Below are 17803 nucleotides of genomic sequence, written 5' to 3'. Positions count from 1 at the left end.
ATTAGCATACCCTCAGGGACATCACGACATCATACAGGGGATTGGTTGCAAGCAAAATCTGTAAATTCATCAAGCTAGAGCTAATAAAGCAAAACAATATATTGACCTTTTGCACGGAGCAGTTTGTTCCGAGAAATGGCGCGTTTGGTGGCATGCCACCCGTACCCTCAACGACAATGCGCGAATACGAAACCATTAGCACTCCCCCGTTGATTCTGTGCGATCAGCTGTCGGAAATTCAACTGAGTGTTCTCCAATCGTGCCGGACTGAATTGTGTGCATTGAAGACGGGTGCAGGAGTTCGTCGCAGAAATCGTAACTGATTTATTAAGGAATTGAATGATTCTGTGTAGCCTAGTTGGTGCAACTGTCCGTACGTGTGACCGGCACTTCGAGATGTAAGGCCTTCTTCGATGATACAGAAATTTGCTAATCCACCATCGTTGCAGCGCGATCCTTCAAAGAAAGTGCTTCAGCCCGGGAACGTCAGCAAGAGTGGGTACCGCTCGTTAAAGGGAGTAGTAGCGCTTCCTCTCATCGTATGTTTTGAGCTCAGTATCTACGCACATCTATGCCAGTTGGCACGCAATTTTACGAGCACTCTATCGCGAACGCGTCAAGTGAATGGGCGCACGCTTGAATCCTCGTGAGACCCAGCGTACAATATATTGCACACTCGGTCTCAGCGTGAAGGCCCTGCTGGAACTGCAGCTGGTGCAAACTCCTCCTGCTCAAGGGAATGCACAGACATGTGCTGCCATCTGGCCAAGAATGAGAGAAGTCAATTGCGCGGAGGGCTTGGTGGGCGCGTTTGAAAATGGCGTCCATACCGACGAAGTCGTTGAATTCCCCGCGGCCAAGTAAGCTGCCCCTATTTACTTACCACTTTGCTAAATGTTATGAATCTGGCAATGAACGGAATGAGGAATGTACAGGGATAATTTTGAGCATGGTTTCTCTTGAGGCAAGAGCGTATTTTGTCCGTGGCAATGGTGAATTCCATTGTGCGCATGGTATTGCACACTGGGACTGAGCTACAACAAGTGGGGTTATTTTCATTCTACTAACCGTAGGAGCTTTCCTGCGGGGGTGAAAGTTATGTTGATGTCCAATTTTACGCAGGTATGTAATATATATATATATATATATATATATATATATATATATATATATATATATATATATATATATATATATATATACCGTAAGTGCGCATCTTCTGCGCATTTCTTAATAAATAGCAATCTGAAAATGGGGAGGTAAACAGAGTATCTACCAAGCAGACAAGCCAGGGAAACCGGGAATTCTTGGGTAATTTGAATAGTCTGGCAATGCTCAAGGAAAACTGAGGGAATTTGTGCTTCAATCATGGAAACGTAGCTGTCATTTTCTTGAAAGGGAACGAAAGTATCCCCACTCCTGGCTCGAGTAAAAGAGAAGAATCGTAGCAAATTCTCTTCGCTGTCCGAATTTCCGGACTGTTCACCGCGACCGCAGGTCCGAAACGGCATTAATCAAAGACAACACCGCCGTTTTGGTTATCTGGCCGCCTCGAACCAGCGCCCTCGCACGCAGATCCGCTGGCAGCCGTAGCCACCACCGCGGCAACCCGAGGCTTAGCTGCTTAGACCACCGACTCCGCCTTTGTAGTCCTCGCGATTGGCTTTGAAGCTTAAGAAGTATCGTACGCTGCATAATGCCGGTTCCCGAAAGGCAGCTTCCCCTCAGCTCAGTAATGTTACGCGGTGAAGCGTAGATTAATTAGTGCGGTGAAGCTTAACAAGCGTGCGAAGGGGCAACTGTCTCGGGAGACAGTACGCATCCCATAATTATACACACGCGTGCACCCGCCGTCGCCTATCATAGTACGAGCACCGATATGCTTAATAAGTGTACTGGCTGGCCTTCAGAGCCTTTTAGGACGTGCTTGCGACGATTTGAGTCCTTAAGTGGAGTAAAAGTCATGCATTCATTTTTTTCGAACTGCTCGATTTAATTTTCCTGACGTTTTCGTGGCCCCTTGGAAGCCAAAAAATCGTGCATTGACTGTACAACTGACAGAGAGGATGCTTCAAATGCTTCGTGGGGCGAACGCGCGGCAGAACGAGGACAATAACAGAAATGACTATCGTATGAAGGAATGATCGGGAAGGGAACACTGCCGCCTCTTCTTTGAAGGAACTTGAGCTAAAAAAGCAAAGTGTTAGCTAACGCGTAAATGAAGGTGACCCTCATCCAAACCCAAATAAACTCATGAAAGCGGTGAAACACAAAACAGAGGCATTGTTTGGCGGCTGAGATTATGTGAGGATAGTTGAGGTCGACTTTCCAGTAGCTGAGAAAATCTCACTTCGGTCAAAGTTCGGGCATAATACCAATGATCTTGCTATCGCTTGATAGAAGTAGCTCATTTTCGAAAATGTTTGCTTCTGTGTGCATATATTTTTATTACTATTTGACAATTTTCGACTCGATTTGCAATAGCCTTTATCATTTTTCATTTTCGAAGATATTTTTTTGCTGTGCATCTTATTATCCCCTCCCTTCAGTTTTCTTTTTTGACTAAAATCAACACTACTGCTTAGTATTAACACTGGAGTAAGTTTTTTTTTCTTAATGCTTACTTGAGAGTGACACTATTGGGCGATTTGGTGTCCCCGCCGTGTGTTTACATAAAATAAAGTTCTGTGTCACTCAGGGGAAACCTCCAAAACTCAGGGAATCCGAAAATATCAACTTGGTAGACACCCTGGATATAGGTTTCTGACACGGGCGCATAGGCATCGCGGTGTGAGGTGGTTTACTATAGGCTGCAGTTCTTTTTTCACGAAAGAACGTTAACAATTTGGAGCAACAAAAGGTGGGCTTCGTGTCACGTTTTGTAAGGCTGTCCCATTGTCTGCGTTGTTATAAAACCTTATAAAACATTATCGTGACAGCTCTGACGAGCGAACGCACCGCGTTCTTTAATCTCTTTTTTCGTGGAACAGCTGGGCTAAACCTAGCTGGGACACCTTACATATAAAATCGCAGGCCGCTTTATGCCGACGCCCTGCAGCCCTATAAAACAGTGTGGCTTGGCGGCACGGATCTTTGTAGTCGATAAGAATCGATAGGTATGGACCAACCCGACAGGTGTTGTCTGCTCAAAAGTTGTTATCCACATAGAATATTCATGCGGTTTCCTGTAACACTAATGGCTACGAGAGCACTCAAGCAAAGAATATTCGCTCCGCCCATGCGGTGTATATTATTTCACAGCCTCACGCTTGTGCGAACAGGCTACCTGCTTTTCGTATGAATCGTGGAACGTGATGTTATTCGCAATATCTTTTTTTATATTTCATGGCATTGACGTCCCGATTCGCTTCATAGAAAGGATTGCTCTCCGTCGTCTCGTACGTTCGCTCACACAGTAAGCCGCGAGTGGGCGGGGACAATAAGCTGCTTCGACTTAGGGCTGAATTGAACCTGTGAGCAATATTGTAGGATACCGATAATATCAGCAGGTAAGACGATAACGACTTGCCCAGCAGCAATAAGTTTTGAAAATTAGAAACGCTTAGGCTTTTTTTTGTTTTTGTTGTTTCAATCCGCACAGAGAATTATAGCCTCAAAAGTGTTGGGAAAAATATAAACCCGCAGCTTAATGAGCCAGGGAAATCTCAACCAAAAAAGGAAATGGTAGAAGTGCTTAAAATCACCATTGGCAAGCTTGCCAGTTGTTAGGAATGGCTCCCACACACCCATCTGCTGCAACCCAATACACCACCATGACGAGTATGAAAAGTCAGGCCGTTGCGCGCACAAACAAATACAGCCTATCATATAGTAGACAGAAGGCGGCAGCACAGCGATGTTATTACTGCTTTCCACAACAACGCACCCCGAATACAATTATGGACCAAGACTGTCCAATGCACTTTGACATGACAGTTCAGAGCGCCCCGCGAAGATGACTGCATGCGCCTTCCTGGGCCATCAGTTGTGGCTTCTGGCCAATCGGCCGCAACAGCAAATTACAACGTTCAGCCGTGTCAGGTCGTGTGGCGCAGATATACATATCTACGGAGAGACAAACCTATCTCCTATAGACAAGGCACATCTCTGCAAAGAAACCTTAGGACATCATTATGTTCGCAATGCTTCTCATTATAGAAATTCCTTCTTACGTCGACAGTTGTGACAGCTGTGTAAGTTTTGTAAATCGACATACCCTTACTACTGGCTGTCATCTGTGCTGTCATTACAGACAGGTCGTTTGTCGACTACAGCGCGAGTGTTTGCAGCGGCGGGCATGCAAGCTTCCTTATCCTATCCATCGTTTAAGCTTGGTGATTAATTTTATTGCGGCGAAATTCGTTCAAAGGTTTGCATTGTGCATCACGCTCCTACGCGGCACAGGCTCATCTGTCACATTCCTCACATGTATCGTTATTTCTCCCTTGTGACCGCAGTAAGTGGTTTTATCCTTTACATAACATAAAGAAACAAATATCCAACATCAAACAGTGCTCGCTCGAATCGAAAACGAACCAAATAGCAGTGACTACTCGAGTCGTATTCTCGACTCGAGTAGTCGGCCTTTCGCCTCAGTGAGCTGAGGAAGTTTTGACGACGGTTCAATTACGAAAGCCCGCGTTTATGTGAACGTCTTATTCATCGGAATAGAGAAAGTGCCCTGCAGATTTAACTATAAAGAGAAAGCGTATATGTAAAAATTATTGTCAGAATTATTTTGGCAGAATCGCCGGCCTCACTATTTTCCTTAATAGGAATTTTTTTTATTTCCAGGCGCAACGACCATGACTACAACCACAGCTACTGTGAAGAGTACCACGACGACGACCACTACCACGACAACTACTACTACGACAACTACGACCACCACCACGACGACTACTACGACAACGACAACCACTACTACGACAACGACAACCACTACTACGACAACTACGACCACCACCACGACGACTACTACGACAACGACAACCACTACCACGACGACTACTACGACAACGACAACCACTACTACGACAACTACGACCACCACCACGACGACTACTACGACAACGACAACCACTACCACGACGACTACTACGACAACGACAACCACTACTACGACAACTACGACCACCACCACGACGACTACTACGACAACGACAACCACAACCACGACGACGACCCCGTCTCCTAACAGGCCAACGAAGGCCTATCGAACACCGGCCATCTGCATTTCAAAACCACCCATTCCATGTAAGTCATGCTGCCTACGGATGCGTTACTACCGTTTTTAGCTATCGTCGCGGCAGTTAACAATTTGAAACATGTATTGGGTAGATAGCAGTTGTAATGTTTAAATTTATCCGCAACAGCATACGTTGCAACCGCAGCACCACTGAACCAGGAGCGAACACATAGAAGTGCTGTTTTATATGAGCGTAGTGAACACTGTCTTGTTTCCTGTTTCTATAGAACTTGACTACATATGGCCCCAACTTCAGAGGGCGAGAGAGAAGCGTACGGTACAACAAAGTTGATCTCCCTTATAAAACAAAACACACACAGAGACAACCATTTTCCAGTGATGTTGACTAAGACACTCTCTATATTAAGCTTGCCGAATGCTGGAGAAGAAACAGTTTATAATGAATGAGCACGCAAGTGTGCCTGCTGAGAGAAAAGGCCTAATGACGCAGCAGAAGCGGCGCATATTTACAGCATAACTGAAGGCGGTTATCTTTTGTTCACACTCTCTCAATTAAATGAACAATCGCAGGATGGTAATTTCTCCACCTTCTAAGCGTAACAAAAGGCCACCTTGTACCGTTGCCCTAATTTGGAAATACTGGCGCAGACAGCTAAATTTCTGTCCGAAACTTCGTGTCGTTAACTTTCATATTGGCTAGAAAATTGCTAAAATATTTTTTATTAGCCTATGCATATTGTACTATACTATGAAGATACTCAATGGGTTATACAACTGACAGGTTCTTACGCGCATTTGGAACGTTGATCGCATTCTTAAGATTTGAACGCGTTTTTTTTTTACATTCAGACCACTAGAATGTTATTAATCATTTAACATGCAAAACCGCGATTAATACATAGGTGCAACGCCACTAATAGGTGGACTCCAATTTATAGTTTTCACAAGTGGCACATGTGTGTAGTTCATTAAAATGCAACCGAAAATCGCATACCATGATAAATCGTTGCCAAATCAAGGCTTGGGTGTCTGAGAAAAGCGTCAATTTCCTGACGGCCATCTTGTAAACAGAAACCTAAGCACTTCCGTGGCAGAGATGGCGTCTCAGGCCATCTCTGCCACGGAACGTCAATACACATACACACACATTACATACATATACATACATACATACATACATACATACATACATACATACATACATACATACATACATACATACATACATACATACATACATACATACATACATACATACATGCAAACATTGACCTCAATGCACATATTTTACAAAATAAGTGAAAAAACACGCCAAATGGTTCCTGTATTTACAGTGAGTTAGGAATTATAGTTTGATGCTACGTGGTGGTGTTAAGGCGCTTATGTCTCAAACATGAATAGGCGGCGTGAGGCACTAAATATACAAACTGTTCTCCTGCTCTCCCTATGCACGGTATTTATTAATCGTGCGTGAAGCGCTCGAACCCAGGAGTAATTACCTATTAATCCTTCCTCATGAATGTAAGATTGTTGACCCCGTCATCAAAGATGGGAGGCCATGAGGTCGCACACCCTTTTGCCAGGCCTAACTGCCTACTGCAAACGACCCACAATGACAAGCTCCTTTTACGCAGTCTATGAAGTGTGCATAGATGGTGCCAAGAATTCCCCAATTGAAGAACAGCCCACTCGTCAAAAGCTCATAAATGGGAGCGTAGTGACAGCGTGGGATACGAAAAAAAGAACGCTCCTTGTACGGAGTGCTTAATTGCCGGTGCGTGTATCGCTACTGTTATTCTATGAGGCTGGTCCTGCGGACAAATTCTGCAGCAACGTGTTGACAGAAATCAGAGGCACCTATGTAGCTACGAATGGCTAAGAGTGTGCGAACAGGAGAGACAGCGAGCCATGATGGGGAGACTGCGAAACGCGTGTCTAAAGTCTAACAACTGTGCCAACGAGACTAGACGCAATCCAGTAGCTGGTTTACCCTGAATTCTAAATGCATTGGTTAAAAAAATGTTAAGGCGGGCGAGTAGTGGTCACCTCCACTTTTTAGTGTTTCCTCCAACACTGTCTGCAATCCATTCCTTTCAGTCGAGGCTATAATCACTAAACTGATACTTGAGTTAGACGCCGCACAATGGAACGCTAGTCTGGGACGTAAACACTTAGTGAAGGAACAGGGAGCATCGGTTGGCTGTGTGTAGAGACAGTTGTCCTAGTTGTCCTAGTTGTCCTAGTAAGGCGCTGTTCACTTGCGTTTTTATCATCAGTGTTCTGTAAACTTTGTACTTGAGTGTGTAAATATTCTCGTGATGCAGCTCAAGACGTGCAGACAAAAGACGATGACGAAGTGTTGTCGCTGGGGCGCGTCGGCTGCCATGTTACAGTGTCAGCTGGGGCCTTCTGCAGTTCGCATTGCGTGTACAACATTCGGGCTTGTCTCCGCCTCGCCACATTTTGGCGGAGGTGTGGGGTAACAACACGGAGCGCCGCAGCGGTAGCCGCGTGAGCCCTCACACGATAATCGGCAGCCAAAGCGCCACAATGACCGACCACCTATATCCTGTGCCGCAGACTCTGACCTCAGTCGTTTTTTCCCAGCCACCAGATCCAGAGACCTTCAATATAGAATCGATGGTACGGAAGTTGAAGTCGGCATTGTTTGGTATGAGCGTGTGAGCTAAAATAATCGGTGGGGCCCAACGCTAATGCTAGCGAACGTGATATTCTACCTCCGAGAAACGGCGCTAGCATTGTACACTCTAAAAAGTTTAACACCCTTAAGGGTGTAAATGACTTGTCCCATGGGTGACACCCTTTTTGGGTGTATTGCTACACCCCAAGCAAAGGGATGCAAATTAACACCCCACAAAAGAAGGGGTGTTAATATGACGTCACCTCGCCTATGGGTGTAAAACAAACAACGCCCTTTCTATATGGGGTGTAATACAGACACCACCCTTTCAATATGGGTGTAGCATGGACAGCACCCTTCCAAAAGGGTGTTATCCCTGCAAGTATATTTGCGTTCACTACAGCCATGTATTTAATGGGCAGACTAGCTGTTGTGAATGCTGCCTAGCCTTAGCTATGGTACTACCTTGTTCAGCATGAGCCAGAATCTGTGAGGCGTCGTCATATTGCGCTTCTGTTCCGTCATGTGGTAGCATAACGTGCGACCCTTTCAGGCAAACAATTTAAGGTTTCGCCATTGCAGCAAGGTACACACGCCATGCTTTTCGTAATCTTCCTCTGCAGTGATAGTACACTGCCGGCAGGATGCAGAGCGCAATAACAATGCGCGCTGCACTAAGGACACAGGATCTCCCGCACCTTGGTGCACCAGTACTTATAACCCCGTGGAAACAGCACACAGCCAAAAGCATGGTTACATGCATTTCAGAAATAATTAAAAACCTCCACTTTTCTTGGTCAAAAATTTTCGCAACACCAGCTCGACCAGAAGGGAAAGACACCACAGCTCGTTGTTGTAGCTCATATTGAATGCAATAGAGCGCAAGCAATGCATGGATTGGCGACGGTAACAAGTGCAGTACAACAGAAGCATACGTTTGCCTGTCAAGCAGTTTTTTGCCGTTTTAAGCACATATTTTATACCTCTATTCATAAAAGTTGTCAATTATCTCCACGGGATGCTTCTCCTAGTTCTTTCACAAATATGACTTAAAGGTAGCACTGAAAGCCAAAGAACAAAGTGCTTCCACGTCGAATAATGTTTCAGCATTTACGAACAAAACAGCATGCGTAGGTGTGCATGCTGTTCAATATATAAGCATGCACTATTTCCTGAAATATATGTATGCTCCATATACTGCCAGTGACCTGCTTATACCCAATAATTTAGTTTATTTTTCACCATGTGCTCGCATTTAATATTCCACAGGCATTGTAAGTTAAGCTACCAGAATAAGAATCAGCTCGTCTAAGGTTACCTAACTGAACAAAATTATTGTAAAATTTGTGACGAAATGTCAGAAGAAAAGTATTTATTTCATTAAAGAGAAATGGTTACATAATAATGTTTGCACATTTTAAAAGTAAAAAGGAAGATAAGTAGTAAAACCATACCAATACAAATACATAAGCACCGAATAATGGCACAGGCTTGCTCAATTAAATTTTAAGCAGAACAGTTTCTTTAAATAACCTCACTATGAACTATCACGTTTTCATTCGAAAAGCACTGCATCTTATTATAAAGCACAAAAATAACCGGTCACATAAGTAAGAACAAGTCTGAGTGTGTCTTTAACGCAAGGATCGAAAGTTGGGCGAGTTGGTAAAGTAACATGATCTTGGATTGTAGCGCGAAGTGACACGGACACAGACTAGAAGCAGAAAGGATGAGCACTAACTCTCAACTAAATTTTTATTGAAACGAAGTATATATATATATATGTATGTATATATATATATATATATATATATATATATATATATATAGGTGACTGCAAAACACCGCAGCACATCTAAATGAATATTGAATACATAGTAGTAACATGAAGACGACAAACAAAAGCCATCAGCCATCAACTGCGTGGCAAATCTGAGTGCAAGCTATTCTGTTATCAAGTATACCTGTAGGCATTGCGACCAATGTGCTCCCAAGATGTATGAGACATTAGTCATTGCAGAGTTGTAAGGACATGACAATCCTAGGACGATTATGTTCTTGAGGCTTTTTTCCCCACTTTCCATCTTTTGAAACGTGTATACTTTAGTCATGAAAACAAAAATGCTCCAACTGGCGTGTGACAAGTTTTGCGTCTTATTTCCTTGCAGCTCATTGAAACGAGCCACGATAACAAATTCAAATGCTGTTACCTCATCAGACATTCAAATTTCTTAAACACAAACAAAACCAGATAGGCATTAGAGTGAGCATCACTTAAATACATTACACTGGTTTAAAGTTATTGCACCACTTTGTGCCAGGTAAAAATGTTAGAAGCATCAAAAATGCTAAGACTCTACGGCCAACAGTGAAAACTAAATAAAAGAAATCATTAAGCTTTCTTAAACGGGTACAGGAGCTTTACAACTGGCCGTCTTGGTGATGGACACGCAGATAGATGAGCAGCCATTCCACTGAGACGAGAATGTTGAGGGCTTCGCATGATAGTCTGCGAGACACTGCAGAGTAGTTCTTGGTCCACATGAAGGAGGTTGCTTGCGTACACGTCTGGGCCACCATACTGAATGCATGGTGTTACCGGAACCTTTTCCCCCTGCATTGTGGTAAAAAAGCATGGTTAAGTTTATACGATATTTAATATGCAAAAAAGAGCTGAGGCATGCAGACAGGACACGAGAGTAGAGAAGTGAACACGAACGCGAAAAACATGAAAAATTTCATTAAATTGTTTCATTAGATAAAATTTTTACACTATGTGTCATTCATTATGAGGGTTCATAACCGCAACATATTTAATATATAAGCAGGTAGAATTATCAGCTTGGTCAGTTTGTACAAGCTCGTTTGAGGCAAGAAATCGAGTTTCACAAACACAACCTCATCATTCATGATTGAAAAAGGAACACCTCAGATGACATGCAGTCCTGTGAGTGGGAATTGCACAGTTCAAGAAAAGCAAATTAAAACTCACAGACCGATCCTGAGAAAGGAATAAGCACTTGCTACTGCAAAAAGCGAATTAATTGATAGGTTTTAGTAGCACAATGGCATCTTTGGCCAATGAGCGCCAAGTCTATACTGCAAAAGATAAACTTAGTGCATCTTTACAAAGCAAATATATAAAGATGACTAACGCCTCTCTGCACTACAGTTGCTTTGCTCTAGCGTGAAGTCATTTTAATGCATGCACACGTACATACACACGCTACACCCAAGTGTAACAGCTGCAGAATTAAAATTGGGCAGCAACAAAGTCGCAACCTTTAACCATTGATCCCAAGCTGTACTAGTGACTGGAGGTAGTACCAATATCCCCAATGACGAGTCGCACTCTTTCTGCCCGATGTTATGCTGCTCTTATTGTCCAAGATGAGTTACAGTCGGCATTGAGGGAAAGCTGCCCTCAAGAGCAGCTCTTATTTTTATGTTATTTATAACCAGAGACCAATGAAATATATTTTTAGAATGAGAATGACACCGAAAAATTGAGTACGTAAAAAATTTGGAAAATTTGGTACATTTTTCCGGAATTAACTTGGGGGTTAACGGCTAAAGCGGCAATCCAGAAACTACAAGTTTTGACATGTTTGCTACCAGTGAATGCTAGAAAATATGTTGGCATTCTATAGTTTTGTCCAACAATGCAAAAGAGATTCTTAATAACTGAGGAAATAAATGGAAAAGTATCATGCAGTATATTTCGTGAGTGTAATGCAGAATCACTCAACTTCTGTTATTATATAATCTCCACTTGATTAACCTGCACTTTCTCAACTAGTTCAGGAGGTGCTGCATTTCACTACTCATCCCACCAGTTCAACGTGGCAGCAACTCCACGTTGTGATTTGTTTTACTTAGTGCAGGCTTTGTACAGGGTGAGTTCACAGCATTCCCTGCACTTGGCCGAAAGGTAGTGCATGTTTACGCAGGTGTGGTGCCGCTTCTGCACGAGCGAGGTGCAGAAATCAGTTTCATACAATAATTACTAGAGGGAACTCTGACGTTAGTGTCCACAGGAGATCAAACAAGAACGGCTGTACCAGCATGGAAATTATGGGAAGTACATGGATTTGCCTAAATTTCGTCTGTTTGGCTTCAAACGGTTTTGTGACTTTGTAAACTAGTCATTTTCAACAATATACTGCGTCATAAATAAATAAACATTAAAATCGTCCGACGACAGGATTCAAACACAGGAACTCTAGAACAGAAGTCTGATATTGAAACCATTAAGCCACGGAGGCATGTAACGACAAGCGAGTGCAACGCCCTGATGAATTTATCGCGGGCATACCAGTGCCTTGAGACGCTTGGCGCCTTCTGACTTGGCCACCTGGACAAGCTCAATCGTTGCAATTAATAGAAATTGTGCGTGTTGGCGCCGTCTTCTGCACTTAGAAGAGTATAGACTACGCTGAAATTTACGACAATAAGATTTATATAGCCTATAATATACGAAGCGACAAGAACGTCTGAATTCACAAGCACAAATATCAGAAATCCATGTGCTTCCCATCATTCCCATCGTGGTACGACAGCAGCGCCAGAGTTCCCTCTGGTAATTACTGTAAGAAACTCATGGCAGAAATAACCGAAGTGCCTCGCGCTTTGTTATGGAGTAATAAACTAAGTTTTGCTGGTCCCATAAATCTTACTGGTCATTAATTCCAAGTTTTAGTGCAGTCACATGTCTAGTAGGCAATTGTGGTATTTTGCATAAACATTGCCAAGCCAACTGTGATGAATGTTCACTCTGGTAAATTGTTTATGATCAAGTAGCATAGACTACTGAAACAATCTCTGGAAGGCAAGTGAAGTAATTTTCTTATTAGCAGCCTTTAAACAGCATTCGAGCATATGACGCATGCGCCTCAGATATGCAGATATTTCCTTGACTCAGCAAGAAGCGATGCTTCATGTTCCACGAGGCTACTTCTATCAAAGCAGTATTGGTGCTCTCTAAAAACAATGCCAATGCAGATGATCCGAATATTTTTCAGGGGCAACAGTTATGCCTGAAATCATGCTAGAATAGTGTTTTTAAACACATGCTCAGACCATGTTAGAAGTGCTTCTTAAAATGCTCCTGTTTATTAGACTAGTAATATATCTGTACACAAAGGCTACTAATTACGTCCCATGCTATATCATCATCTTAACAAAAACTTCACTTAGTAATACGCATGCTGTGATAAGATTTGAGACCACATTGAGATGCTGAACAAGGTGAACTCATTATTTTTAAAGTGAAGCTCCTGTTCTTCCAAACGAGAAGAAAGGATTCTGAGGGTCAAAATCTTTCTGAATCACAGCTGCAAGATGTCAGGGAAGGCACGTGGAAACTTATTTGTAATTTTATATTTAAATGTAGAAATGATAAAGGGAAATGAAAATGGTCAAAAAAGCAACTAGGCATGGGGGGAGAACGAACCTACAGCCTTTGCATTAGGCATGCAATGCACTAACCACTGTGCCGCCGAGGCAGCATTCAACCATCCACAATGGCCCCTCAGATTGTCGACGCTCGAACACGGCCGCAGTACCACAGTGGTTAGTATATCACATGCGTAATGTGAAGGTTATGGGTCAATTCCCCACCCAAAGGTGGATATCTTTTAATCCACTTTCACTTACCTAGAATTTATCATTTCTATACTTCATATAAAAAACTTAAAACATGTTCCTGTATGCTTTCCTTGGCCTCATTATCTGCTGGCTTCTTCCAGTTCTGTTACTTCCAACACTTATACATATCCTAATCTAATAAGTAAACAGTTTTGCATGATGCTGGAATGCAATATAAAACATTATTGCAGGGCCGTGTTATATACAATGCTTTACATTGCCCAGGCAAGGTGTATTAATGTCAATCTGAAAAAAAAATTCCCACTCTAGGCAGAAATGCTGTGTACTGCTGAGTGCAACAGGGTTTAACGAAAACATCTTGTTCAGAAATAAAGCCACCAAACAACGAGGAAATATGAAAACTAGATGAAAATTTGTGCAGTTGCATGTTAAAAATTTAGCATAGCAACCGATGAAGACATAATGAAGGAAGTGCGAGGATGGTTTATTTTCAACACACGAGGCAATATACTTGAAAGATGCATATGATCTTACACGTGGAGAAATATTGTTTATGTAGCATGCCCTTAAGTCAAAGAAACATGGCTGTTTCTCATGATTCGCTACACATGGCTGGCTCACTCAACTTAGCCACTTCTATATATGCCTTGTAATTACCAGGTGGTCTGTATGACATGTGCAAGCTTTAAATATGTACAAGTACCACGTAGCTGGACAGCACCAAGGTAATGTCGTTTGCCATCGTTTTGAGGTAGTGAAACCAATTCTTGCATTTTTCCTAATTAGGTAATTAGTTATTAACGATTATTTAACTGCTCAAATATTATATTCAAAGCAAAAGTGTCAGTGCGAAAATTGTAGAGCATCCTGAAAAATTCCCAATCCAGCTTTCTACTGCTCAATAGGTGCAACAAATTTTTTTTTAAAGCTTGAAAGAAGCCAGTGAACACATGCAAGAAGTGCCGTGCAACTAACCGCTCGTGCACCTGAACACCATTTGGCTCCTCCTTTCATGCTTGAAAAAACTTTATGAAAAGAATATTTTAGAAATTGATTAATTATTATTGACTATGTTTTAGGCAAAATGCATGAAATAGTGTGACTGCCACCTCCATTTTCGGCGACATGAACTGACTCCATTTTCATGTCCAAATTCAGCTATACATGGTGCGTGTTTTGAGCTGGTTCTGTAATTTAGGCTGGTTTTGACTAATTGAAGCTTCGCACCCTAATAATGGAGTCAGTCTAAAAAGAAATTGGTACATAAACGGTAGTGCAAAGTGCTTCTGAGCCAAGAAGTTGGTAGCTCTAAGCAATATTTCTTATTTTGGCCTGATGTTATAGCCCACTTACTATGATGCCATGCTGCTCAGTCATGCTGGTCCCAGCTTCAATCTAGGCCATGGCAGCTGCCCTCCAATGAGGGTAAAATGCAATAATGCTTATGCACTTAGATTCAGGTGTACATTAAAGAAGGCCAGGTTCCCAAAACTTCAGGTTGTGACTTTGGAATATCAAAGCCCATAATTTAATTTTAAAATCTTAAGGTGCTTTATTAGGAGCAGGGGCATCATCTCGAGCTTTTACTGCACTGCCATGGCACCAAGAAGCTCCAAGTAAATAAAAACAATTTCTTAGACAATGCACATATCTTGCAAACATTTACAAACACTTCTCTGCATGCACCTCTGTTGCTGTTATATTTAGATCCGTATGCCAAGGCAGGTTATGATGTTAGAACATGTTTCAAACTTTTTTTTTACCGCTTTAAAGTTGTTGGTTATTTTGCATCTCATTGTGTGTCGAACGCACATTTCAGTGCATCAATTTCTTCAGAAAGTGCACTCCTCTTTATTTATTTGTGCATGCAAAAAGGGTTCAGAAGAACTGCTTTCTGAAGGTCTGTATAACAAGCAAAAAAAAAACAATTCTATGTAGGCTGCACAAAGAGAAAGGATTGGTTTGTAAATATGTTATTTAGTTCTTAAAGAAAGAGGCTGCTGTCAGTATTCTGTGCCAAAGTAAAAATTGCCCCTACCTGGCTCTGCTTCATTTTCCGATGTTGATGGTCCATTCGAGTGCACTCAACTGATAGGCTGCACTTTGGAGATGTCGGGTGTGCTGTCACCAGGTCCAAGGTCGATCGACATCCTCACCAAAAGTCGAGTCCAAACGCTATAAAAGAAATATCTCATCATTTTGCTATCAGTTTTGTCATCTTGTGCGTTTCACACACGGCCGTCAGCGAAATATTTCGTCACTTGGATACTGAAAGAAATTCAAGCATTTTCTGGCAGCCAAGCTGATGATGATGATGTGTGGTGTTTTATGGCGCAAGGGCCAGGTTTGGCCAAAGAGCGCCATGACAAGTGGTAATGTTGACGTATTATGGAAGATGTGACTTGGCTGTAAACTGGCCTAAAAATTGTCGCTGTAAAGTGCGTAAAACCTACGTGCTATAAAATTATGGCGATGACTAATGACGAATACTATGAACATTAAAATCCATCGTGGAAGAATGATGCAAAATAGAAAATATATAGGATGGTAAAATTACTTGGAGCACTGCTGCCTCACCAGAGCGCCCTTGAAACACAAGGGCCTAGAGGCACGTGCTATACGAAAGAGCTATCACAGTGGCATCCTCTGAACAGATGACGGCAGCCAAGCTGAATACATGGTAAATGGAGAACATTAAAGAGCGAATGCAGTTGTCACGTTAGATTGATCAAGTACAGCAGAAATGGAAAGTAAATCAGTGATACTGTGTCTGTTGGCTTTGAATGCAAGAAACGTAAAAACAGGAACTTGCAGCCACGCCACTGAATTTCCCGCGTTTGCTACACCTCACAAGTTTGGCATCGTCCGGTACTCGGGGATAGTAACCGCTTAAAATCAAGATAAACGAGCGTCGGCATAAATTAACAGGATACTTAACCGGGCAATATTGGCGCATAAAACAACTCACGTAGCGAAGCTACTATCAATTACCCGATGACGCATCTGCGGGCGGTGCGGTTTGGGCGAACAATTCAAAAAGGAATGACAGTTTCACTTGTTTCACGCCTACTAAGCTAAGACAGAATTTGAGTTTCTTACTAAACTATACTGGATATTTACGCTCCGAATAAAACGCTAGAAATTTTGTTACGTCACATTGCATACGTATGAAAGTGAGGAAATTGCTTTTATTGTATTCTGCCCAGACGGCATGCAGCAGCTACCACTCTCAGGCAACAAAAGCATGAAAGTGGTACTCGTGACACCGAAAACAAACATATACAGCGCCAACGTTACGCCCCTTGGAGTTGGAACTAAGCACGATCAAGCCAGTTAGTTTTCTAGCTTTCATAACGCCATGAACACGACCAAACATCGAGCGAAACAACTCTCTGCTCTCAAAAATTATTACCGCTTCCATTTATATACCTATCGCTGCCACAAGCAAAAGTCAATGGGCTAGCTGTCCACAAGCCGCAGATTAGACTGACAGCAACATATTACCTGTAACGTAAAACAATTTCCACGCTGACTTAGCAGCCGCGGTGTGCTCTAAGTGCTAAAGTTCTCGTTTGCCGCTCGAAATTCACACCATGATGACAGGCACTGCATCTTTCACATGAAATATTGCACGCTTTGCTCCGGAGCTCAATAGGAGGGCGAAACGCATTTGCACGTACCTGAAATCCGCATGCCGGAAACCCGTCGACGCTTCCGAGAACGGGGCGCGCAGCCATACACCCGTACGGCGGCTTGACTCGGACGAGAGGCACTTCCATCAAACATTTCACGTGTGACATGTTTCACACCGATTGCGCGAACACCAGAAAATGACGCAGGCCGCATTGCGACGCCGAGCATACGTGCATCCACCGATGAGCTGTGTGCGCGGATTGCAGAGAACAAAACCATACAAAACGTTAGGCGCGAGAAGATGGCGGCTCTCGTTGCGGAGACGAAGCGGACGAAGCATCCGTGGGACGAAGCAATGACGCGCGAATGAACGTTGCCAACTGTTGGTTCCGCGTTATGCCGACGGCGGTGGCTTTAGTGGCGTGTGTTGCGGCTGTCTAATTTTTTATTTCTTTTCCCCAAACAGTATAGCTAGGATCAGTTCTTTGTTTGAATTTTTAACTGTGTCGTTTGGCATTATCTTTGTCTTTTTATGCTATTAAGCGGCCAGTTATGGCCTCCCAGGTTCGCGCGCGCCAGCTTCGCGCGCAAATCTCAGAGGCCATAAAGCAACTCGTTAGAAAATGCCGTTCTTGTCGTTGTTAACGTTTCATCATCGTTTCTTCAACTGAGATAGAGAGGTAGTGTCCCTTTTCCCGGGGTTGGGAGGGGGC

The 17803-nt window shown here is 42.9% G+C and overlaps 1 long non-coding RNA gene across 1 annotated transcript; it reads right to left on the bottom strand.

The window, feature by feature from the left end:
- Window positions 1-9700: 9700 nt before the first annotated feature.
- On the bottom strand, window positions 9701-17391 carry LOC142578085 (uncharacterized). Its single transcript, XR_012827161.1, has 3 exons — window positions 17138-17391; window positions 15496-15632; window positions 9701-10464 (listed from the first exon to the last, which is right to left on the bottom strand). It is a non-coding gene; the product is annotated as an uncharacterized LOC142578085 (long non-coding RNA).
- Between the last annotated feature and the right edge of the window lie 412 nt (window positions 17392-17803).

Source organism: Dermacentor variabilis, chromosome 4, assembly GCF_050947875.1.
Source record: "Dermacentor variabilis isolate Ectoservices chromosome 4, ASM5094787v1, whole genome shotgun sequence".
NCBI classification, from domain to species: Eukaryota; Metazoa; Arthropoda; class Arachnida; order Ixodida; family Ixodidae; genus Dermacentor; species Dermacentor variabilis.
The sequence above is the reverse complement of the archived record's forward strand: the minus strand, read 5'-3'. Positions and strand labels throughout refer to the sequence as shown.